We start from the raw sequence: 25,779 nt of genomic DNA on the forward strand, positions 1-25,779 counted from the left end.
AGGACTTGAATGGTGGTTACATTCGTGAGGGCTGAAAATACTGCTATGTTGTCATATCCTCTTACAATTTACGGAGATTTCCTTATTTAAACATTTTGAGCCCAGTTCCCAGTGTGATGTCTAATTAAAATGTGTATCCCACCTCTCAAGTCATGGCACATTTGAGGCAGTCTTTACAAATTCAATAAATTAAGCTCTTTAAGAAAGAAGTGCAGTTGTGCTTTTGCCCCACAGTGAGGATTTCTGATGCTTGACATAATCTAGACTGATTCTTTTGCAAGGCCACCCCCAGTCCCAAAGCACATCAATGTCTTGCTCTCAGTATCTAAAACCAGACATGTAAGGCTCTGTTAGCAGAAGCATGGAAAGGGAAGAAGGTATTTTGACAGGCTGTTATTCTCAGTCTTTTCTCTGATTAATCTTGTCATGAATTTAAATTTCTGACTCATTTCTAGAATAAAACCACAAAAATAATTATTATTGTGCTACAAATATTATCAGTATGCCACTAGTCAACATGTCCACTATTTTCAGAAAATGAACAAGCAGCACAGATTACTGTACTTGAATTTGCATAGGTGGGCACTGACCCTAGATGTAGCAGTCTGTGAAGATGGGATTTGTGACTACTCTAGCCCCTTCACCTAACACATAGTGCTTTGAGGAATGTTTATACTCCTTCCCTGTCTAGACTGGATTTGACTTCATTCTGTAGGATCTCTTCACTTTCAGTTTGTGGGAAATTGGTTTACTTACCAGTGAATTTCACTTAAATGCCTTGCAAGTAAAATTGTGCTGCAGCCCAGCCCAGCCTCCCTCCTTCCTCAGTGGTACTAGCTGATTGGTATTGACAAGATTTCTCTGGTGCATTAAGTGTTTTTAGTAGAGTTGGCTAAGATGGTTTCCTCCCCTTCCTTTTCAGTAGGCTACAAGCTATTTTCTGTGATTGCCTCAACTTCTGACTTCCATGGAAATTGGTGTTTAAACTTGTATATAGCTACTACAATATTCTTTTGCTCTGGTCTGTGTTTCTCTTGCACAGCGAATCCTGTTTCTGTGCACTTCTGAAGGGTGGTTCCTATATCCAGATAATCTTTTTTTGCAGAACAGTGTTGTCTGTTTCCCTAGTTCTTACTCTTTATCTCCTCAGATATCTTGTTTTGTTTTACTAGCTGGTTCACATAAATCTGTTGACGTACAGGTGCTTGCTATACGAAAGAGTATTTCTGAGGTGTGGGAAGTTGTGCAGCTCTTCTGTGATATAAATATATGTTAAATGTTTCTTCTTTGAAACATCCAGAAAGTGTCATGTTTTCCCATATTTCTGAAGTAAGAAAGGCCTAAAGACAGACTGAAGATCAGAAAATAAAGTTTTCTTGATTGATGGAGAAAAGCCATTTCAGATAGAGTTTTGGAATATAGGTGGATATGTCTCTGGGCAGGTCTTGGGTACTTTGAATGGTGTAAAATTCCCTCAGTGATGTCCCCTCCATCAGAGTGCAGTATTGGAGCAGTCTGTGTATGTTATTTTTTTTTTTTTTCAGCAGGAACCCTATTGCTGCCAACTAGTTGCAGGTAATGACAGTTTTTAATGCATCTCAGGTGTGGTGCTGATTCCCCCCCCCCCCCCCCCCCCCCATATATGTATTTGTTTCTCTTGTTTTTTTGTTTCGGGTGTGGGTTGTTTTTTTTTTTTTGAGTTGGTATTTGCCTCAGTTCATCTTTTCTGTAATATCTGAAAAGCAGATGTTATTGTAGAAGTGTTGAATTGTTTTTAAAAGTTGCTATGCATTGCTGTGGAACCGTGATTAAAAGAAATAAGTTTGATTTTCTCTGTTTATGTTCCAAGCACTGCAGTGGTAGAATCATGGCAAGTTTTGTATATGCCTATTAACCAAATGAAAGGAAGGATTCAATAGAGTGATTAGTTTTCAATTTAGGCTTTAAAAACTATTGTCTGATGCTTTTTGCAGCCTAGTTACTGAGGGGAATATCCAGGATTAGTTATTTTTAATTCTATTTGGATTGGGACACTCTTTCCAGATACTGAATCCAGATAAAAGCAGGATACTGGAGGATAATTTAGAAGAAAAGATACTGTGTCCTTAGAAGGCTTTTGTAATTCACAGAGCACAACATTTAATGACTAAATTTGTTGTTAGAGCTCAAATAGCACTAAAATCTCAGAAAGTAGTATAAACAGTGTGATCCTAAGAGGATTAGAAGAAAAACATGAGTGCACATGTTCACGTGAGGAACCAAAGCATTTCAGAACTCAGGCAGACAACATTGTTTTAGCCATAGCATGAACACAGTGTAACAGATAGATAGGGGAAAGTAGTATAAATGATGGTGTTTTTATAAGTAAGTGTCTAAACATTTTTGCAAATAGCTTTTAGAGGAATCTGTGCATTGAACTGATTATGTTGGGAAACAGGTAAGGAATAACATTAGTGTACATCTGTGCTATGGGTTTATAAGCAGATTCCTTGCTGCTGGTGCCATGGTTGTTTCTATCTGTGGTTTTGTCTTTGTATTGCATGATTATTACTTGGTTGATGACAGCAGCCCAGTTGGTGCTAGCAACATGTGTTGGTATTTGGTTTTTTGGTAGCTAGTTTGGCATGTTAGTTTTGGTCTTGCAGATGGGAACTGCTGTCTTGTGCAACCTGTTTGCTCAGACCTTTCTGCTACTTCTGCATACAAGCAGCTCTCAAGCGTATGTCTTTGGGCATTGCTGCTTCTCTATGCAATGGAGTGGGATGCTCTTTCCAAGGAGATGATGCTGGGTGTTGTAGTGAGCTGTCTGGGTGCAGTCTCATGGGAGGAAATGCGCATCATGTATGTCATTCTTGTGCAGAAAATCCCGGTGTGGGCGAAGCTGGTGAGCTTTGGGTGACTGCCTGGGAGTGGGTCAGGACAGACAAAAATCTTAGTTAAATCGAGCAGAGCAGTATTCAGTCAATGTTGAAGGTGTCAGCCCACAGTGAGCCCCCAGACCTTCCAAGATGAAGGATCCAAACTCAAAAACTACTGTGTTCTCCAGGTGTGCTTTATCCAGTTCAAGAGCATCTGGTGGATTATTTCTAGGTGTCACATACTGCCGCTGTTGCTGCACATGGGCACCTGCTTAAATCACTGTAACAGGTCAATATGTAAAGGTGAGATATAGTCTAAAAATCAACAAGTTATAGCAGTCACCTGCATTGTTTCAAGATACATGTTAAAATTATAAAACCCAGTAGGATAAATCTGGAAACAAAAAAGCTGCTGCAGAGGCTTTTGTACTTAGCACTTGATTCTGAAGAAGGACATCAGAGTTTTCTAAATGTTTACGTGTCATTTCAAACGCTGTTATTTAAAACTGGAGCCCAATTACCCAGTTAACATGAGTGAGGAATGAAGCAGTCATTCTCTGCTCTCTCGAGTCTTTGCTTCCAGGTTCTTTCTCTCTCACTGCCCTGTTTAAATATAAAGTGAAGGACAAGAAGCCTCTTCTACAGATCACATGGAAGGGTTTCTGTCTCTGGCTTCAATGATAAGTGCTGCACTCAGAAGATTGCATAAGGGCAAAGAGGTGTTGGAAGGAAACAGTTTGGGTAGTGTATAGTGAAGAAAGCCTTTTTTCATTGAAGAAAATGGTTTATGTTTGTGCAATCATCCTTTATTTATGTTTGCCATGTTCCTTCACAAATGAAATAACCCAAACCAAGCATCGCACTCAGAATGAGGCAGAATGGGCCTCCTCTGACTTTCTCTGTGCACAGCTTTTATAATGATTTAGACTGTTCTCAAAATAATACTGGTTGGTTGGTGGTTTGTTCTGTTTTTAAGGAAAACTTGATATAAGCAAGTAATGTTTTTTATGGGGTCTTCCAAGTGAGGTGATAAAAGCTTTCTCTACTGGTCTGGAACTCTCACTGTGGAAAAAACAAACTTTCTAAGTAGCTCCACATAGGAAACTGTGCCACTGAGGAGTGGAGTTTTCCTCAGCCTATTTACATAATTTCTGCATCACCAGTGCAACCAAGCAAGGAAACGAGCAGGTTTGCAAATGCTTTCAATTCCCAGCATTCCTGCATTCTTCATCATTCTCTGCAGCGTCTCTCACTTGGGCTGTGAAGGTTACGTTTCTACCTGCCTCAGTGGTGTGGTGATATCTTCTAAGGATAAACTAAGCCTGACTGCCGCAGCTTTTTTGTTGTTTATTTTGGCAGAGTCCAAAAATAGCTTTATAATAAACGATTTCCTGCTGGTTGAACTTGAAAATTGCATGTGAGAACTTCGTGTAGATCATGAGTCCAAAACCCCATGGTTATTCTGTGCTCATAGTCAGAGTTTTTGAACACAGTTTACAGATGCTTTGTAAATAGTTTAATCTAAAAATAGTCTGATAATACTTCATTAGTCACCCGTTTTCATCTGTCACCCTTCCTGCTCTCGTGAGTTAGCAATTAGATTATTTCCTACAGAAAAGTAGTCTGGGCAAGTATTTGCATGAAGAGCAACAAGTCAAATGTTAGTATGAATTAAAATAATTTGTCATTACTGAATAAAAAGTGGATTGATTTAACACATATTTGGACATCAAAACATGTTTTCTTATACTTAACTGTTAGGTGCATGAAATTATTGATATGTAAACAAAATTACTAAAAACGTGCAGGAGCATTGATTGATTAATTATGTTTTTGTTAATTTTTTTGAACATAGGAAAGATTTTTCTTGAATATTGCAGTAGGAGTATTTCTGTAACATGCATATTGTCAAGTGTCACCAGCAACTAGTGTGAGCTGGTTGTTTTAATTACTGAGGTCACTGCAGGAGCTGGTAACTGTCTGGGTTCATAGGCACACCTGTGTACATAGATGAAGTTATTCAGCACAGTATGTGTTAGGAACACAGTGGGTGTAACCATTTTGGAGGTCAGACCACTGGAATGTTGATTCTTTTGTTTGGGGCTTTTCAGAGTGTGTAGAAGTCGATAGCTGAGGTTTATTTCCTGAAGAAATTTGTCATGGGCAGAAGATACTCTAAACTACCTACTTTACCTAGTTAACTTCCCAAAGATTTTTCTGGAGAGCCAAAGCAAAATCCAGACATCAGGACTTTTATATGAAGGTTCTGTTTGGTGCTCCTGCTGAATGGATAAGACTCTCTAGAGGTCTGGTGGTAAAAGTGTTCCTACAACAGACTTATTTGTTCAAAATCTGTGTTTCAGGCTCCCCATGGGAACAGTTTGTGTGATGTGGGTAGTGACAGGATATATGCAAAAGCCCAGCTCTGCATGCTGTTTTCGGCCTGATTGCTGCTGCTGCTCTGGGCTGTGTACAAATTCAGTGGTAATCACTCAACTCCTTGAACAGAGTAGGCTGAAAGAGCCATGATAACGTTTTATTGTGTTAACGCCACCCTTTTCAAAATAATAAATAACGTTTCCTATTTTGTCTGTTGCCTTGTCAGCATCACCCTTCTGTGGCAAGAGGCACCTGAAAGGAAAACTTCCACATATCAATGCACTGCCAATGGTAAGTACCTTTTTAACTGATTAGAGGTGGTGTGGTTCCTTCTCAAGTACAAGTAAGCCGACTTGTACTGCAAATAGTATATTTTAGAATAACTACTTTTTAGTACACAAGTGGATTGTTTTAATTTTTTAGGAAACATCTAGACCATTATTCTGTATGACTAAAATATTACCCTTGCATCTGGATTTTATCCTGTGGAAAGTAAGGCAGCATGTTAGTTTTGAAGCGAGAAGTGTGACTTGACAATGACATAGTTCGTCCTGATGGCAGCTGATTTTGCTTTCTCTTTTGCCAGAAGCCTGTTGAGGGCAAGCTGTAGCCAAGCTGAGTGCTCTATTGCCCCAGCTTGGGTGCTCTCTGCAGTTTGTTTCAGGACTAACAGCTTCTCCTTGGAGAAAAAAAAGAAAATAATATAAAAATTCTATGCAATGTCAGGTGTATTTTGCTTCAGCACATTTGACAGCATAAGACTAGTGAAGTTAAAGTCTTAGCTTCTTTGGAAAGTGATTTGGTTCATGCGATCTTACTTCATTTATGGAATATTACTCAATGTTACAGAGTATTGGAAGTTTGTATTTGCAGACTGTCTTTATGGTTTACTTAACGCCTCCTGATACTTGTGCATATGGAAAGCAGAGGTGGGGTCTGAAGAGAAGGGCTGGAGCTTTCTGCTTCAGCTTTGATCAAATCTTTTTTTCAGCAGTTGTGGTATCTTGTGTTGTGACAGTTAATATATACAAGAATGGTAACTGCAGCCTTAGACTTAAGAAATAAGTGCATAAGGTGCTAGCCTGAGTTTTGTATTTCAAGCATCTCTAGATCACTGTAATCAGAATAGAAATTAAAGAGATGGTATTTCCATGTTGGAAACTCAATTTGGGATCTAAGAGTTGAGCTGGGTTCCTTTGATTGGCATGTGGACATGGATGTAAAGAATATGCAAAGGTCTGAATGAGGATATAATTTATTTAAAACTCCAGTGTCTTCACCCTGTGAGCAAAATGACTCCAAGAGAGTTTGCTTGGATGTAACTGCTTACTTTGAAACACAGAAAGTTATTCTGTTGAGTCTTGAAGACATCACAGAGTGAAATGTAATGCAGCATGTATTTGGCGCTAAGTAAAGCAAATATAACTTTGATATCAGACAATCTGCACCATGTGTATATGTCATTTAATAGCCTGTTGTTTAGGCTCAGAGGTGATATGTGTAACATTTATATTGATTTGGGATGAATTTCAGCTAATGGACATGAATTTGTTGAGTGAGAAGGTATAATTTTTACCTGGTCACTTAGCCTGGTATTTTAACGTCCCAAAACTGAAACGAACAATGCTCTCAGGCTTTCCTATTATTGCTGAGTTTTCACTGTTGTTGTTGACCTTTTTCCAAATAAAAGCTACCCTGACTTATTTTTATTTTGTAGCAGTTGAGTATGGTTTTAGTTATGGTTTAAAATATAGGTCTGTATTACTGCTTCTTTTAAAAACATGACTCATTCCATATTAACCTAATCCTTATACTTCATACAATTTTAAAATACTGAAAGACTGTACTTGAAATGTTACTGCATTTTGTCCTAATTTTCCCCCTTCAAATTATGTTAGAAATTCAGAATTGCACAGTCTCAAGGGCATACTAGTTGTTGAAGCGATCATAAAACATACTCAACGCTTACTTGTAGTGAAGTGAAAGACTTCCCACTCTTTTCTTTAAGGGCTGCTTTTGTGCTGTAAGTTATTGTATCTTATTATTCTAGAGATTTCTGAACAATTACCTCTTAATTAACTATGGAACATTTTGAATGTAAATTTAAGAGACAAGCTAGACACGTTCTTCATCATCCCCAAAGTAACGATAACTTAATCTGGTTTATAGTAAAGAAGACTTTTATAGGTTTGTATTATGTTTTTATTTTCTGATGTATGTAGACAAAGTGTGGGCCAGAGGTTGACCTGAAAAAGCAGTTTGTGTTCTCCCAAACAGAACTTAGCTACCCGTGTTCAATACATATATTTGAATCAGAAAGGATCCTTGCATTTTGATCATGCTTGTCAGTTCCATTTCTTGGTACTGAAAAAAAAAGGGGGGGGACAGGGGGTGTAAACCATAGAAGTTACACTTCCTCTTCTGCTTTTCCTTTACTTTTCTGTTTTAAAAGTAATTAAAAGATGCTTATTTTTTGCATCACATACAATATGTTAACTGGTAGCTAAATAGGGTGTAATATCAGTTACCACTTAAAAACATATTCTGTCGGCAATTTTTTTTAAAATAAAATTATGTTGTGATATAGGCTACTAATAGAGACTGTGGTTGTGTTCAGTTGGTGTAAGTTCTCCTTCCCATTCTTCCAGTCAACTGTAACGTTCCTCAGAATCTTAGAAGGATGCAAAGGGTTAACAAAAAAGACCCATTAAGTGAAGGAAAACTAGGTACAGTTCTTGGGACAGCATGAAATTTTGGACTGTTCTCCTGAAACCAGTGGATGCTATTATCAGTGAAGGAAGGTGAAGTGCAGCGCATTTTCTCTGATAACTGATTACAGCTGAATTTTCAGAAATATGTCAGAGCATTCTTACATAAGTTTAATTATTGGATCAGCATGAATTAGCTGATCTAGTGATATATTTGTTAAAGAGGAAGTGCTAATAGCGTGATACAGAAGAAAAAAATGTGTGGCAGGGAGATACTTGGTAAGCATTAAACATTTTATGTACCTCTGTGTTCTGATCCATTTTCTTCAAGGTTTTTTTTAAATTCTCTTTCTTTACAGAATTTAAGTTAAACACATCAGTAAGATCCCTTTCTGATTCAGAAGGAAAACACCCCTTGCCTCCTTTTTGTAGCATCGAAGCTCCCCACTGGATGAATTGAGTGAAAGGATAGCTACTGTCCTTAAGAATTTTAAGCAGTGGTGGCTCTACTTTGAAGGAGCATTTGCCAGAGAACTTTCTCTGCTGATTCTGTAACCGTTTTGCAGTTCAGAAATAAGCTTTGACTAAGAATTCTCGGCAGAATCATAAATATGTAATTATCTAAGCAGCTGGGATATTTAGCCACTGGCAGGTGCCCAGTGCAGCGCAATCACAAAAGCGAAGGGAAATGGGCCAGTATCTCAAATCTGGGGAATGTCCTCTAAAACAGGATAAAGTCCATAGTTGTTCCTTGCCTATTGCCATTCCTAGGTTTTAAATCATAAATGTGCCTGAAAAGAGGCTGTTCCTGCAATGATACATTGTCTTATGTTACAGGTTTTTTTGTGGTTTTTTTTGTTTGTTGGTTTGGTTTGTTTTTTTCTTATCTTCCTTATCCTTCACTCTCCCCTGCCTTGGGTTTTTTGTCTTTACTGCTTTATACTGGTTTTGGTTCAATAGTTAATAGCAGCAGTAGTGCAGCTAGCATTAGATTATATCTTACTTGATCAGCATGCCATCTGCTTTAGAGGAGAGGGAGATTTTATGTTTCTACTGTGGGTTCACTGCCATATGCCCATGGTGAAGTCGCATAACCTGAAATGACCCTTTTCCTGCTCCATTATATGAAAGAATTAGCAATACAATGACTAGGTTTGCTGCAAATTTAAAAAACGAAACTGGATGTTAGGTGTGAGTGAAGTAGGATGTTGTGAAGAAAACCCAAGGACAGGCTGTTTTGTATCTGAGGATGTTAGTGTTACTGTCTGGAGAAAACCATGTCAATATGTCACTTGTATCATCGGGTCATGATCCTGGTTTCCTTCTTGTCAACAGAAAGTTGGTAGTAGCTCAAGTCAACAAAAGATGCCCTTAGTTTCAGTGGTATTGATGCTGGGAGATAATGAATATTGCTGCAGAACAACAGGATGTCTGTAGGCTGAGAAGAATGACACTGAATATACTGACTTCTGTTTACTTGGGAGAAACTGAGACCTGGCCACCAAAGACCAAAGACCCTGTGTTGACATGGCCGTCAGCATGGATTCCAGATCTAGAAAACTGCACCTACATGCCCAGCTTCTAGTTCACCATGTGAATAGAAATAAAGGTAATAGTCACTGGGTTAGTGGACCTGTATTTGTAAATGAACGTCATATGTGGTGTTCTTACTGTGATTTTATAAAAAATACAGAAAAGCTGTTCAAGACAAGGGATCTAGATCCTCCTGAGGTTAATACTGAGCATTACGCATATAGTCACATAAGTGAATGGTACTGATGTCAAATGTGAGCTGTAGTTGCAGCACTTATACTCAAAGATAATGAAATCTTTCCTTTTCATTTATTTTATTTTGGCTGTAGATGGACTATATTTTATTATGGTCTTTGTGTGTTGTAAGAACGTTTTATCATGTGTTCAGGTGTTTGACATCTGTTTTTTTTGGTTTTTTTTTAATATTAATTCACTAGCACAAATTAAATTCAAGTCCAACAATATGAAAAGGAGAGGACTTTGTTAATGTAATAAACTGGCAAAAAAGCTTTTAAAATTCAGCTCTTTCACTCTTGCAAGCTTGTTTTCTCTATTAATGTAGTCAACATTTTTTGTGAAAACAGTCGTGCACTTCTGGTAAAGAGCATACAGTAAGTCAAATAATATATGATGGACTGTGAAGAAGGGATTTTAAGTGTTTGTTTCTTAATGAGAATTTAGAATTAAGCCAGCAGTAGTTAAAATGAATAGAGGGCAGATCAGCTGTCAGAGCAGATTATTTTTTCATGAATAAAAGGAACAAATTTGAAACTATCAGGTACGTAACACACAAATTAAGGGGGAAAATAGATGGTCAAAGGTTAAAGAGGGGATGAAAACACAAGTTTTATGGTCACAAGATCAAATGAGGCATTAGTTAATTTTCCTTTTTTTTGGTGCAGTTCAGCAGGAGTTCAAGTAATCCAACTGAAAGATTGAAGTGGAACAGAAAAGAGTGCCATTAAAACTGATTACTAATAATATAAACAGAAAAATAATCAAATGGACTTAAGACTTGATGTCAACATTTCACATTAAAATGCATTTGAAAAGGTTTGAATTCCATCCTAGTTGCATGGAGCCTGATTTACATAGAAAACAAATTTATAACAGCTATTCTTACAACAGTTGAGAAATTATTCTACTAATGAGCCGTCAGAATGGATTTAACTAAGAAGCGGCTGAGGTGCAGAAGACTTTTTTTCTAGAGACTGACCATCTGGGAAATGGGAAGTAACTGGAGGAGTAGGTAAGGGTATTTGAACAGAAGGGAACACTGCGAGGAGGTGGCTGTTTAATACATTAGGGATGCTGGGGTTTTGTTTGAAATAGAAGCTACAATACAAGTTATTATTTCCTAGAATTGGCATCCCTGAGGTGATGCGCTGCTCTGTAGAGATGTCTAGGCAAGATCACCTTGTCTCCTACAGATTTCATGATTTTTAGGAAAAGCAAATAACTGGTATGAGTTTGTGAATGTGAGTGCAGTGTAGAACAGATTGTTGGCATACCTTCCTACTACCCTAATTCCTAGTTTCCTTTTTATTGAACTTCTAAAACCAAAATCCTTTTGTGCTGAAGTGTTCAATTCTGGTTATTACTAAGTATACTAAGATAACTCTTATGCTGTTGTAATATACTAGAGTCCTGGTTGATAGTCCACCCCAGTCATGAAAGAGCAGGACTCTTTCATGTCTGAGGTTTTGGCTCAAGGTGGAAGTTGCAGTGAACAGGCTGTTGAGCCAAGTTGCTTTCATTGACCCGTCCAGTTTTGTACCACCATTGTTTTTTGCCAAAGCCGACTCAAGTTTTTTCAGTATAGTTATCTTCTCATGGCCTAGCATTATTCAAACATGCTTTGATTGTCTCTGCGGTGGTCCATGTATTTCCTTTTTCTCCGAATGCAAACTGAACTATTGATTTTTGTCTTGAAATATGACTGTGTCATGGCAGTTGCAAGGATTACCCTACTGAGGTTGACAGTACCCCTTGGACTGCTGCTGTTAATGCTTCTAATTTTCATTGGACTGTTTTTCAGTCATCCACAGTCAGATGTGGATTATAGCATATTTGGAAGAAAAGTGAATTTTACATGGCATAACATAACTGCGATCCTCTGAAATCTTAGTCCGAAGGTCTCAGTGTCTGGAGTTCATGGGAACTCTGGTTTTGCACTGAGAGTGAACTGAGGAAGGGTTACTACTCTGCAGTGTGTGTGTGTGTGTATACTTTTATAATCACAGTAGACAAGGTTTAAGCATATGGTCTTCATGGATACCTGCATAGCATCTGTGTTCTCTTTTTTTCATAAAGTTGTTTGGTTTTGGTTTCAGACAAAAGAATGTGCTAGAGCTAATCTGTCTAGACTGTGGTATGATGCTTACTCCAGCAATATGTGGGAAATTATTTGTTAAAATACTGATGAGATGTTGTAGAAGAATTGTGAGGTGAATAAGATGCCTGTTAAAGGAAGGTCACGTCATTTTGTGCTCATGGGGATGTCTGGGGCTAAAGGAAGTTAGTTGTCTTAAGAACTGGTCTTGGGCTGATATTAGTGTATTCACTTAATTCGGCACCAAAAGTAGGAGTGTGCAATAAAATTTGCCAGTGGTGTATAGTTGGGAGATGCTGTCAGTATAGATGAGTATTCTACAGGAACAGCTGGATGGCCTGCAGGACTTGAGTAGGAAAAGTGGACTGAAATTTCACAGTATAGGATGCATGGTTGTGCATCTCTGGAGAGATGGTAATTTAGCCCTAACCTTGGGTGCTTATCCCTTGAAAATGGAGAGGAACAGGAAGACCTCAGTATGTTAGCCAGTAAAATCGAAACTTTGAAAAATGTAGTCATAAAATGTGTGAGGTGAAGAGCTACTTCTAGCAGGAACAGGAAAGTGTTAATGCTGCTCATGTGCAAGGTAGTACCACTAAATCCCCATATATAAAACCAAACTACTCTGATAAATCTGTTCAAGAAAGGTGAGTATAAAGTGGAGCAGGTGCAGAAGAGGACTGTGGAAAGGGCAAAGGCAGAGCTGAGTCTGTCTCGCAGGAGGATACTATGAGATTGGTTGGTTTATCTCAGTAAAAGTGAAGTCTGGGAGAGGATACAATTGCTTTCTCCAAATACATGAGGGGCTGATAAAGACGAGTGAGTGTAACTATTTTCTAAGTTAGATTCAAGACAGCACTGGAAAGAGAAGAAATGTGTGCATCTTGGCAAGGAGTACATTCATGTTGGAAACTAGAAATCAGATCTCATCCACCAGGGGAGTAAGATTTTTGGATAAGCTTCCCAAAATATAATGGGAGGCAAGAAATCCTCGCTAGTTTTAAGATGTACTCATGTTACACAAACTGTGCTCAAAAGGGGAGACCCATGGTGTTTCTGGCAAGCACTATTTGTTTGTGGAATAACAGATTCTTGGTTTTGAAATATAAGAAAGCTTAATTTTGTGTAACCTGGAGAGAACATCAGCCATCTCACAGCTATGTTCTTTTGACAGATTAGCAAGTTTGATGTGTATAGAAGTAAACTACATCCTTTTAGGAACATGGGACAAAAAGTGTTGCCTGGGAGAAAATAATATAATGAATATGAGCATGACAGTTCAGCAAATTCAGTAGTATGTTAAAAGATCTTAGACTAATTTTTGTCTGATTTGGAAAACAGCTCAGTCTGTTATGTAAATGTCTTTAGATTTATGCTTTGAAAAGGAGTGTTAAGTACGTGAATTCTAAAGCCTTCTAAAGAGGACTTGTGAAATCTGTACATAGCAAACCTATGGAAAAAATACTAATTTGGGGTATTCCTAATGTTATTACCCCAGGATTGATCTGGGACCTTCTGCACAATACATGAGTGGAGAAACAGCAGCAACGGCAGAGTTTGATCAGTGTTACTAGAAGTGCCAAACTACAGCTGCAGCAGTTGACGTCTACTTAAAAAAGATTTCAGCTATGCAGGACTCTTAAGCTAGGAACTCCAGCGCTTGCTTTTGAAGAAAAAGCATTGCAGCTTTAGCAAAGTTAATTGTTTCATGTTTTTGTTTTTTTTTTTTTTTTGTGATTTATAACTCACCTGGAAACCCACAATCTGGAAAATCTACAATGGTTTGTAGGCACAATGCTCTGGGTAGGGAAGGAGCTAGGAGATCTAGGTTGCAGAATAACACACTGATTTGCTTATTCTCTTGCCCTTGGCAGCATGTCGTCTGTGTTTTGAACAGTGCTGCCTCCCTGGGAATCTTTCACTGGAAAATTAATGCATGTTGGAGTGGTTACATATTAAAAAAACCAACCAATAAATCTAGCCTTGCCTCTTCTATCTGCTGGCTACACCCATGAAAATTGCCTAGAATTGAACTAAAAGGTCCAGTCTGGAGCAGAAGTGAGTGAAACATGGCTGCCCAGTGAGAAGTGTTTGTAGCCCTTCCTTGCATGGTTTATAGGACCTGAGTGTCACTTAGGAAGATTTGGAAGGTAACACTGTGGCTTGTTTACACAAGCAACTTGCTGCACACTGTGTAAGGGTTGAGAAACGAGAGTATGCTGTTCCCATGTGCGAGGTTTTAGGGTGTTTGAAGAGCAATTTTGTGGCTTTCTTGATTTTTAAATTCAGTGTGTTATACTGTGCTTCTGTTGTCGTATGTTAAAATCTTGTGATAAGAGTGTGTAATTGGGAAGCTGAGTTGAAGAATTGGGTGGGGAGACACTTCCTTGTAAAACACACATTCTTCAAATACAGTTGTCAAAAGGTAAAGTGTTCCTTTACTTGCTATATATTCTTAGAAGAATTTCCTAATAGACATCTTGGGTTAAATGGAAAGAGTGATGCTGCCAAAAAGCAGGGATATATTGAAAGGGGGAGGAAGACAATTGTTTCTGTAAAAATAGGTGAAAAAATCCTCCCAAGTGAAGCATTTTGAAGAAAAGGTTTTGCTTCCTTTCTCCTATGCAAAGTTGCAATGGGAGGAGCAACTGTAGGATCTGCAAAGCATGGACTTCAGTGTAGGAACTACATCTCTGTCACTTGCAGCCAAATCTAGGTGAGCTGTATGGTTTTTCTTCTTTTTTTTTAGTAACACATAGAAAATCATTTGTTTTGGGAATCTTATATCTACTAAATATTTGCTGAATGAAGAAAGTGTATGTGTAACATTTTGCCTCACACTGGGATAATGGCTGCAAATTTCTTGAGCTTCAGCTGTTTAATATGACATTCCCAACAGCCAGAGCCAAGAACAGAAAAGTGCCTGTTCCCATGATCCTTCTTCCTTTCCTGTCTCAGCCTGTTCCCTCAGAATGCTTCCCTGCTCACTAGGTTCTGAGCTAGGTCAGTGCTTGTATTTCTGCTGTGTTCACTGGGGCTCAGCAAGGACCTATCTGTAGGAGGCTGCTTGCTATATAGTTAAAAAATAAGAGAAATGGCATTCTCTCACTACAGGCTGTACATAGATTGTTTTTTTCCAAATGTCCAATAGACTTCTTATATAGCTATTTATTGGTTTGGGTTTGGGGTTTTTTTTGTTGCTTTTTGTTGTTGTTGTTGTTGTTGTTGTTTTTTTAATAAACCAGGGGGCAGCACTTAATCCTTATTTAATGGTATAAATACTCCATTTCACTGTCCAGAGGCGTTACTGAATGTAGATGAAGAGGGCAATATTTAACATTATATTTATCCTAACTCAGAAACAACTAACACTTTCAGGGCTGACTAGAAAAGTTATGTTGCATCTTGGCACTTTCATTATCTTTAAATACAGTTAGGTGTTTTTATCTCCCACAGAGGAGGCAGGTGGTTTTTTTATGGGTTGTGCTAGGAAGACAGAATCAGCACCAGCAGTGATGCAGGCTATGTAGAGCACCTTGATTGGTAAGAGGAGTAGCAGGTGGTCTGAAGAATATGTATTAAGACAAAACAACAAAGTCCTATACAGGAGATTTTGTTGTTGTTGACATATTGGGTTTTTTTGTTGACCTTGACTGGTTATATTATGATGTCTTCAAGCACAGGAACAAAGTCTCACATGTTTGTGCAACATTAGTACAATGGGGCCCCCATCTTGGAAAAAGGGTCTTGGGATGCTGCTATTACTGCAAATAAATAGTGGTAATGTTCGTAATATCTAGTTTTAATTGTAGAGAAGGTTCCTTCAGCAAAAAGAGAAGTACCTGAAATAACAGAATAGAAAAACTAAGTAAAATGCAAAAAATCCCTATGATCTGTTGCATGTTGCTTAATTGTGTGTGTATTTTGTAGTTCTTTTTGCACAGTGCCATTTTATCCAAGTGTATATAGCAACGTTAGAGTTTTTACAAGAGTTTGTATCAGCGCATATTGTGATTTGGGCTTGATAGTAGTGCTCGTGACTACCAGAATTCTTTTGGGTTTATGTAATCCTGGCTTTGCAGCATTATAATTCATTTGCTGTCTGTTTTGCAGTGCAGAGAAGTGATATAAACTCTGCACATAGACCTGTCTGGCTTTTTCTTCTTTACAAGTCATCAAAGCACAGCTGCATGGGCTGCCACCCACTCCGCTGCATGCATACCTGCTCATTTTCCTCTGAGGCACTGATTTGTAGTAGCCTTGGGTTTTTTCCTCATGTTTCAATCTTACAAGTGGAATTGAGGGGCATGGTAAATAGAGATGAACTTGGTTACATATGGTTACTCTGTGAAAAATGAAGCTTATTTATATCTAGAAATTGGGTCATGTTTTAATTGCAGTGTCAGGATAGCTAGTGCTTGAATAGTTTCCCTCTCAGTATAAAAGGGGACATAAAAAGGATCTGCTGTTAGCTTTTTCTGGCACTAATAAAAATACATTCTGTATGTATAAATGTAAGGTATAATAGGTCTAGAAAGCCCTACAAACCTTACTTGCAAGTGGTCTCAGTTTTCTTTTGACAAAATGAGCTTTTTTCCCTTTCAGTAATATATGTTATGGTGTATCTACAGTGAACCTCTTTCTCATCTGGTTGTTTGTTGCTCTTCTGAATAGACAGATGGGTTTGCTTCACCTGAGACAGAAAATAACATTTTTATATATTTTGAATTATATTTTTAAGAGTCTAGCAGCTTTAGGAGCCAAAGCTCAAGTCAATGATCACTTGACAGTGCTGCCTTGTTCTTCCACCTCAGGCTGACTTACATAGCCTGAATCAGGCTTTTGCCCTGATCTTTATCCACAGAGGTTGCATGAGTAAGAGTGTCCTCTTTTCTTGCTTAACTGCGCAGTGTCATTGGATTTGTCTCTCTTAACTGCAGTTCAGGTGGAGGATGTGATGGCAAAGTACTTATTGTTTCTGTGGTTATATAATAGCATATTCAATTATAATAATTTCAATTCAGGTAACATATTAACTGATTAATGTTGTTAAAGTCAGTGGAAAGGCAGCTTCCCTGGTTTCTCTGAGGGGGAATACTCTTACCAGGAGATGGACCAGATTGACCATGAAGTCTGTGGTTTGTCTGGTGGAAGGCAGCCCTCAGCAGCAGCAGGGAACCTGTGGGATATGCAGTAGTCATCTGAAGAAATAGCATGTGGAAATGGGAGTTAATTTGTCAGCAGGAGGAGTTAAGTGTCTGTTACTGGCTTGTTCTGTGGTTTGAAGAAGTTTTTGTTGTGGATTTCTGAGGGGTCTGTCTGAGCCAGGACTTCCCAGAAAACCACTTGCCTTCATCTCCGTAACATACCCAAACCTAAAATTCTATCCCTATTTCTATTAAGACTAATTAAAACTTAAAAACTGTGTCAAATGTCCTTCCCTCTGTAATGCCAGCTTTGCCTAGGGTTAAGTGTAACTAAAGCATAATTATAAAATGAAAATAGTCTTTTCCTTCTGCTGATACTGTTTGCATATTTTAAGATAAGCTGTTGCATTAAACTTATTGGAATAGGAGAAAAATCAAAGGTAGGATCTGAGTCTTGACTTGATTCCGGTTTGATAGAAAGCAGGCAGTGTGCGATCGATTGCAGTGTTCTAGCTATGGAGGCAAATTTGCTTATTGATAGCTGGGCTCCTGTTATTATTCATAGGTATAAGACATGTGGATCTGTGCAGTCATTGTTTGAGTGAAAATTACTGATAGTGGAGACTTCCACTTAGCTGGTCAAGCCCACCCTAATCCTGACAATTTTTAGATAATCTCCTTAATGTTTAAATGTTTTCAGCACATATAAAGAAAAAGCACAGCAAGGGATGGAAAGGGATGTGTTCATCTCTTTTACCTCCTTTTCAAGTACCTTTTGGCTTTCCTGCTAAATGTGTGACAGTTATTAGAAAAAACAAATTGTACAATGGATATAAAAATATCCCATGTGATGAAAGTGGCTTTGGATCCCAGCTGGCTTTGTATTTTGTTTCTTCTTACAGCTCTTGTTTCTTTTTCTCAATTTTGAATGCTCTAGTTTTTAATAGTTACAGTGTTAAAGTGAATTTTAAAATAAAACGAAAATTTAGGGAATAGAAAAACATAGACAATGCTATTACCAGATAGCAAATGATATTCTTAATAATTCAGTATTCTCTTCAGTCCTGATGGATTTAAAGGTAAATAGACAACATGCAAAATTAGTTGCACCTACAGTTGATATCTGTGTACAAATACTTTGGTATGCATAAATACGTAAGAAATTAAACAGCTGGCACAGGGTCTCTGGTTTTGTCCAAATCTTAAGGTTAGGAGTATGATTTTATCTATTTATTTACAAGAATAAGAGCTAGCTCTAGAAGGAAATTCTGTAAAATGTGCTATTAGGAGCAGTGTGCTTCTGCAAGCTGATGGAAAGTGAAGTGATTTTATCCCAAGAGTAAAGATGAGCAGCACTGGTTACTATGTTTCCCTTCAAGTCTATCTTTCAGACTTTTCTGAATGTTCCAAATTAATCTGCCATGAAACTATAGAATAAACTATTATCTGCCAAAATGTGAGCACAGGTCACCTCTTGTTGAGGGGATGGTGTTCCTTAGTCTTAAGTGTTTATTTAGAGAACTGTTTCTATGTAGTTCTCTTATTTCTGTTTCCTCTCTGTGGCAGACATACCCGAAGCAACAAGTTGCAATTCTCTCTCAGCAGAAGGCTTGAGGCAATTGAGTGTGTATTGCCAGGGTTTCTCCTGCCAGCTCTCCCATCTTCAGTGAACCTCTGCAGGATACTCTTTTCTGCTTTTTTTTGCAGATAGTGTCAGGCATCTGGAGAGAGAAGGGGAGGAGAACTGATTTCAAAGTAAATCACAAAACACAAACCAAAAGTGAACTTAGTGGATTAGGCCACGTTCTTTAAAAATATAGCTCTCTGCAATGACTTCCAACCGCCTTTGAAATCCCCAACACGGTCTAGTTTTGCCAGAGGGGTCCATGAATTACATCATTTGCAAAGGTGCACAGAGAGGCGCCCCATGCTAACTGTACTCTACTTGATTTCTCCATGATAGAAGAGAAGCCGGAGAGGCCATATAGAGGGACTTCTGCATTTCAGTATAGGTAGCCATGCATATCATTCATTTTCCATCCTCCTGATCTGGCAGTCACCAGGCGTAGAAGTTGTTTCCCCTTTGCTGGTGACTCTTCCATATAAATACAGTTTAAAGATGGAGTAGTATGTTGTATTGCATTTCATGATGCATCACTCGTAGTACTGGCAATCAAAGTCTCAGGATGGGAAATAATAAAATTGGATCCAAGTATTACTTTTGATCTCCTTGATACTCTCTCCTCCCAGCCTCACTGCTGCCCAGGACCTTTTAAGATAATGGCTGTGCCAGTGTCTGACCCAGCTTCATACCAATGAATTACTTAATACTACTTTTTCTTTCTCTCCATGTAGACATCTATATGGAAAAACGTTTGCACCAGCTTATGTGGTGTAATAAAGACTATTAAAAACTAATGCGACTTCTGTACATATAGTTGCCTATAATGAAAGTTACGTGTTAATTTGGGAAGGTGCACAATAGGGGTATTGTAATTTAGCAGTGGCTGACATGTCTTTCAAACCTCCCAAGTAGGTTGTACTATAAATATAGTCTCTTGTTTTGCAATTGACATTTTGCTAGTGGGTGGCTAATTTGAAGGGAACTAGACCAGAGATCTAATATTAATAACTTAATAGCTATGTGGATATTTAAGTCTATTTTTCTGCTTATTTATAGATATAGATCATTCATCTGTAATGTGTAGCCATCTTTGCATATATGTTTAATTCTGAAACTTTTGCTTTAGTAACATTCATGCTTATGTGCCTTTGCAATCAAATGGTTAAAAGCAATTTGGTTATATTTCTCAAAACCACTTTGAGGATGATGATTTCAAAGTAATGGCACTTAAACTGTTTTAAGAAAAGCCTTGCTTCTGAAGTAAGGCCTGAGAGGAAAGCCAACAGTGCGTTGTCTACATCTCACCTTAATTTGAGAGTCAAAGCAGCATTAATACGATATGTTTTCCTGTGTGTAAATTAAGACATAGGGCAATTTTTAAGCATCCAGTGGAAGTGGGTAGCTCATAGACAAACTGAAGAAGAGGAATAAAATAAGAAGGAGCATGTCAAAGAAGCTTGTTCTCTTGGGATTAGAGTAAAACGTGCATTCAAGTGCACGTCACTTCTCATAGCACATGTTACTATACCAAAGAAACATTATGTTCTTGTTTCCTCTGATGGGACAAATTTCCACGTTAGGTTCATATCTCTTCTACCTACTCACCTCCTGCCTTCTTTCTTGCAGTTATACTCGTCTGTAACTTAATAAGCATGTGTGATGCTTGTCCTTGTCCTTGTCCTTCTTATGAATTCTTAAATAAATTTATAATAAGGCAGGAAGATTATGTGAGAGATGCATTATACTTTGCACGTGCTTGATATTTTTAAATCTTTGTTTTGTCACATACCTAAACATTTTCAGATGCATTCCACTGAACTTGATAGAGGAGTGCTGCGGTACCCCAGGCTGTGAGTGCTGACTGCGGAATATGTGTGTGTTGTCTTTGCATCTTTTCCCTCTTGTGCAAGCAACTTTGCTATAAGCACTCAACTCAAGGGAAACAAAAATTGTTTCCCCACTATCTGTAGACTTCATTATTCATTTAGCTAGCTGCCTTAGGAGGTTTAAGCTGTGTACTGGAAGGTGTTTGCTGGATTAAAACCCTGCAGGCTGTTATCTGTGAAACTCTCCTGTCAGTAGAAGCATCAGCAGTATCTTCAACCACATGCGGCATGTTCTGTGTCTGTTTGTAAGTGTGAGGAAAAGCCCATATTAGTTCCAAAGGTCTAACAACACACAGGTGTACTTTGGAGGGCAGCGTGCTACAGGTGTTTGCTTGTTGGAGGGCATGGTTATCAGTGGCAGAGGAAGCATAGCACGGGCCTTTGAGCTTTCATAGTTCTGCTGGCAACTGCCAATGTCCTTCCAAAACTGATGAGCTCTTTGTATTTTATTTCTGCTGCCTGTCTCCCCAAAGCTGTGTCTCTGCCTGTGTTTAAGTGTAGTTTATATTGTCATTGTTGTGAAAGAAATAACTATGGATATACAGACTCTGTGCAGCAAGCTGCTTCCTTCCATTTTATTGCAGATATCCAAAGATTTCAATTTTAAGGTTTTTTGGATTATTTTCTGGCTCTTACATACTTCACTATGCACGGTACAGATCTGGGCAGAGAACCAATCCAAAACAATTTGTTGTGTTACTGATACAGAGAGCTTAGCTGGAGAGATTGGTGTTTGAGGCATTACGTGGGATCTAGGCCATTTCAACTGGTTAAGGTTCAGTTATTCTCCGCTGATAAAATTCAGCTGGTAGTGTTCGTCCAATTCACAGTGGTCCAAGGAAGGACTGACACCAAGAAAGCACACACCTACTCTGGTGATGAGAGTTGTCTATGAAGGCAGATAATGATTCCCATGTTTAAACTCTGCAGGGCACTTGAAGCATGATTTCTCTTGTTTTACAGTCAGCTTGAGGCATGTTGGGAGTGATTGTCATGGGGTTGTTTTGCAGCTTTTTTGATCCTTCCTCATGTATTTTTCTCACTCTTATTGCATGACTGTACTTGGTTTTATTTTTAGTTCCAGGCTCTGGAATATAGTATCTATGCATCTGCTTATTGCATGTTGTCCTGTATGTAACGTAGCTCTGTTGATTTCACTGTAATCATGAGAATCCCTCATAAGGTGCACACTTAATCTGCCAAGATTTATAGACAAATTTGAAGATTCTGTAGTAGTTTAAAAAAGATAATTTTACAAACCTTCTCTTTCATTTCAGATGTCATTTTCAAGGGTTTCTCCTCTGCTAAGAATCATATCTGCATCTGGGCAATCCTGCTTGTCCTTGCAATATTTACTTGCTAATATTTTTTATCAAAAATAGTAAACCGTTTTTGCAAAGTATTAATATATCAAACTACAACACTTTAAACGCCTTAAAAACCTGTATGCCAATCCTGCTACTGCAGTGAAAATGTCTGTCAACGATTGTGCACTGGATATATTACTCCTGTGCAAAGTGCTCATGTTTTGAACTTCTGCTGATCTACCAACACATTCAAGGGATTTCCAGTGCCCTGTGAAGAATTGCAGGCAATGGCAGTAGACAGTCCCATTTGTTGGAAGTAAACAAGTTAATGAGTAACTGTCACACCTACCTAAGTTTTGAGATCTGGGACTTTCAATGACTGGATTTCTTGTTTGGTTTGGATGTATTGACTTGGAATCTATTCTTCCATCTAAATCGATTTTTGAACTTTTTTCTTCTAGTTTGTTTAGTGTTGCATAACTACCTCAGTATGTGCTGCTTTAGCATTTACAGGTCTTAAGATGGTATATTTGTACACAAACACATAACTTTCAGAAAAGCACCAAAAATTAGTGTCCTTTTGCACACATTTTTTAATCGCATATTAGTAAAAGCCCTTTGAGTCTGAAAATTGAGCAATGTAACTTTCTGCAAACATGCATATTTTTAGTGTAATTGGAAGATGTTTAGAATTACTCTCTTTAGGCCTATACAGCCAAGAAACCAATTATAGGCATGGTTAGAAAGTGATAGCATGCATTAGTCAGATTATAACAAGGTTCCAATAATGTAAAATTGCTGCATGACAAATTAGTTTGTATAGATTTTGACAGTTGTTGCCTTTAATAAACTAAATTATTAAGCAATACACAGCTGCAGTGCTTCCAGAATTGGAGAAAATGAGTCTTCTATTTCCTTGTCAAAGTCTTTTCCATAGAGCAGGACTGCAGGCCCTGGTGAGCCTGGTTTGAGTTGTTTGGTTGGTTTTGTGAATCTGTCTTGTCCCAAGATGATTTTTGTCTCAGTAAATAGATGATAGATTACAAGAGCTTCTTCAAAGACCTTGTCAGGCACACTATTTTTGCTGTTAGTCTGATGGATACATTCACAGTCTTTTGGGTTTGGGTTTTTTTCAGTGTAATTTATGAAAAAATCGTGACTAGATTAATGCTGTCTATTTTCACTACAAACCTGAGCCAAAAGTTTAACTCGAGTCTCCTGAGAGTGTGCAAGAGAGGTGTGTGTTGTAACTCCATATACCTACTGAATTGCAAGTTTGAAATAGAAGAACCTGTCTTTCCCTCTAGTAAAGTGTTACTACAGTGCTATAAGCAAAAGTAAAATCTACCTAAATTCTGGAAATCAGGCTACTCACTCTGTAGCTTTCTTATGGTTTCAGGTCCTGAGGTATGTTCCAGCTGCAGGCTTGAGATGTATTGTGGCTGTCAAATGATGTTTGTGTGTACATGGGCAGGTCTCTATTTTAGTGGTACATACTTTAATTAGGTATGACATAATTATGATGTAACCTGCTTTTGGTCCAGTTTAACATGCATAGACAAGCAAATTAAAGTCCAGTTTGAAGTGGACTCCATCCCAGAAGTGACACTTGATATTTATTCAAAAGGAACTGAGGCTCCTGCAAGACATGGTCACTGCCTGGCAGATGGTCTCTTCCCCGTCACAGTCCAAAAGCAGCAAGGGCAGACCTTATCTCTGAATGTCCTTAGCTGTAGTTGCTTGCAGTGTTTCATCTCTCACACTTTTTTCCTGGGAGAACACGGTGGCACTGACTCAGTGGGGGTAAATGGAAAGATGAAGGCTGCTTGTTCTGTTTGTGGTGTGGGTGAACCTTTCTGTTCACAAATACGCAACACTATAAAGCTCAAAAACCTGTCTGTTCAAAGTACCATCAAAGCTTATCCAGATGTACACAGTAGTGCTTCCTTGGTGTGCCCCTCAGCAGCTAGTCAAATACAAGACTTTCTGAGCACCATCAATGTCCTCTGAAAATACCCTCTGCACTTCTTAAATCGTTGAAAGATGAATTATGGAAATGACAACAGATAAGGAAGAGAAGGCGTGCATTCACTTGGGGAATTGATATTGCCTTTAGGTAGTCAAGGTAGAACAGTAATGTTTTACAGATAAAGATCTTAAACTTCATAGTTTCATTTTCAGAACCTGAAATAACTGTTTTACTAACAAGTAATGTTTTAATAGTACAGTTACACTGGAAGGTGCAATAGCACTGAAGCTTTGCTTGTCTGTAGCATTTTAATCCATGCATACGTTTTTCAGGATCTGAGCATTCTGTCATGGGTGAGTCTCTTTTACTGGGATTAGGGCTGTTAACAGTTTTGGAGTCTGCCTCTGTGATGTGTTCTGAAATTACTGTGTCTGCTATTATCAAGGAAATACCACTTTTATCATGTTTACTTTGTGATCATAAATATTATTCAGTGAGTTGCGATCTTAAACTTTGCATGTGATAAATGCTTTATTGTCAGTTTAACTTCTGATGCTATGTTTGGTTATGCTGCATGTAAGCTTCAAATTATAACAAAATACTTAGCAATCAATGCAGCCTTACTTGAAAATTAAATAGATTTGCTTACATTTCATAAAGCAGCTCTAAGAGGCTGACATGAATTTTTCAGCCCAAGACTTTAGTTTTCTCTAAGCTGCTGCTCCTGTTAGTTGTATGTTTTTCTCAGGTGTGGCAAAAAAGGGATCTGTGATGCTGTTTGCAGAGTCAAAATGGAAAAGCAAATGTTTTCATATGTGAACCAACCCTTATTTTGTTAACGCATTACTTGGATTTCAGTTTCTCTGCTGGTGACATTTGTTGCTTGGATGGTCTTTGAAATAGAGGGATTAGAGGGAATAAGTTGTAGCAAGCAGATCAAATATCTCGCTGATAACATTTGGGTTTATGCAAATAAAGAATGAGAAGCAGACCAGAAATTATGCTGCACTCATAGGACAGACTGAAAATAAGGCCATATTCATGCATTGAGCTCTCTGAAGATCCAAATGTATGCATTTCTTTAAGTTCAAGAGAGAGACCTACATTTTTATATAATGTCAGTTTATACTGAATTCTTTTTCCATACATGCACATTTCACCGCCTTAGTAGCAGTCTTTGTTATAATTTAGGTGTTCTGGTGGGGAAGGCAGCAGTAAACAATAGTTCCTAAAAGTAGGTAATTTCTATCTCCCTACTGGGCCACTTTCAGTTTATAAAATGCACATTGGTAGTTTTTTAATGAACATATAATTTACCTTTTTTGTCTTTTTTTTCCCTAACTACGTGTGATTTAATATCAAAATAAGCCAAAACCCTAGACAGTCACTCAAGAAAGAAATGTTACTCGTTTGTTGGAAAAAAATTTTTTATTATTTTTAAAAACTTGCATTGACTTAAGAAGCCCCAGTCTAATAGTAGTAAAGATTTCAGTTGCAAGTCATGGAAGAGAAGAATCTATAATGAAAACTGCTGCCCAAAAGCATGGGAAGGTTTTAAGAGATTGCGTCAGTTTCTTTTAAACAGTTATATTCCTTTAATCTAGAGAAGTACAAGACACACTCTTCCCTATGTTTCTTTCAGTCAGCAAAATGAAAAAGGTTGTGGAAGAAGCCGCACCCACAAAATGGGTAAATAGGACTGCGTGCTGATCAAGGAGCACGCCCTAGTGGCAGGTGAATCCAGTGTGGCCTTCTCGGGTATCCAGCCCTCCAACTTCACCGATATCAATCAACTACTACAAGAAGGAGAGTGACATTTTCATAGAATCTTTTTAATTTTACCATCAATATTTCTCTCGTGTGCCAAAACAAGTGTGATATGTATAAATGTGACATCATCACAGGTATCGGTGGTAGCATGATAAAGTTCCTGCTCTGTAATTAATTTTGAAATGGGAAGGTAATGTGTATTTTCATATACACAAATATTTTAAGCTGCAGAGGAAAAGATTTCATGCTCACAATGCACAAGTTCA

The 25,779-nt window shown here is 38.1% G+C and overlaps 1 protein-coding gene across 8 annotated transcripts in view; it reads left to right on the forward strand.

Moving 5' to 3' along the window:
• Nucleotides 1–25,779, forward strand: part of TBL1XR1 (TBL1X/Y related 1) — a 115,078-nt gene that overhangs the window by 45,679 nt on the left and 43,620 nt on the right. For all 8 annotated transcript variants that reach the window (XM_061353562.1, XM_061353560.1, XM_061353561.1 and 5 more), the window contains exon 2: nucleotides 5,464–5,528. The gene's annotated coding sequence lies outside the window, so the exon portion shown is untranslated. The remainder of the gene's footprint in view (nucleotides 1–5,463; nucleotides 5,529–25,779) is intronic.

This window comes from Neopsephotus bourkii, unplaced genomic scaffold (assembly GCF_033783945.1).
Source record: "Neopsephotus bourkii isolate Nb327-2 ecotype Australia unplaced genomic scaffold, CSIRO-AGI_Nbou_v1 NB_678, whole genome shotgun sequence".
In the NCBI taxonomy this organism is placed as follows: Eukaryota; Metazoa; Chordata; class Aves; order Psittaciformes; family Psittacidae; genus Neopsephotus; species Neopsephotus bourkii.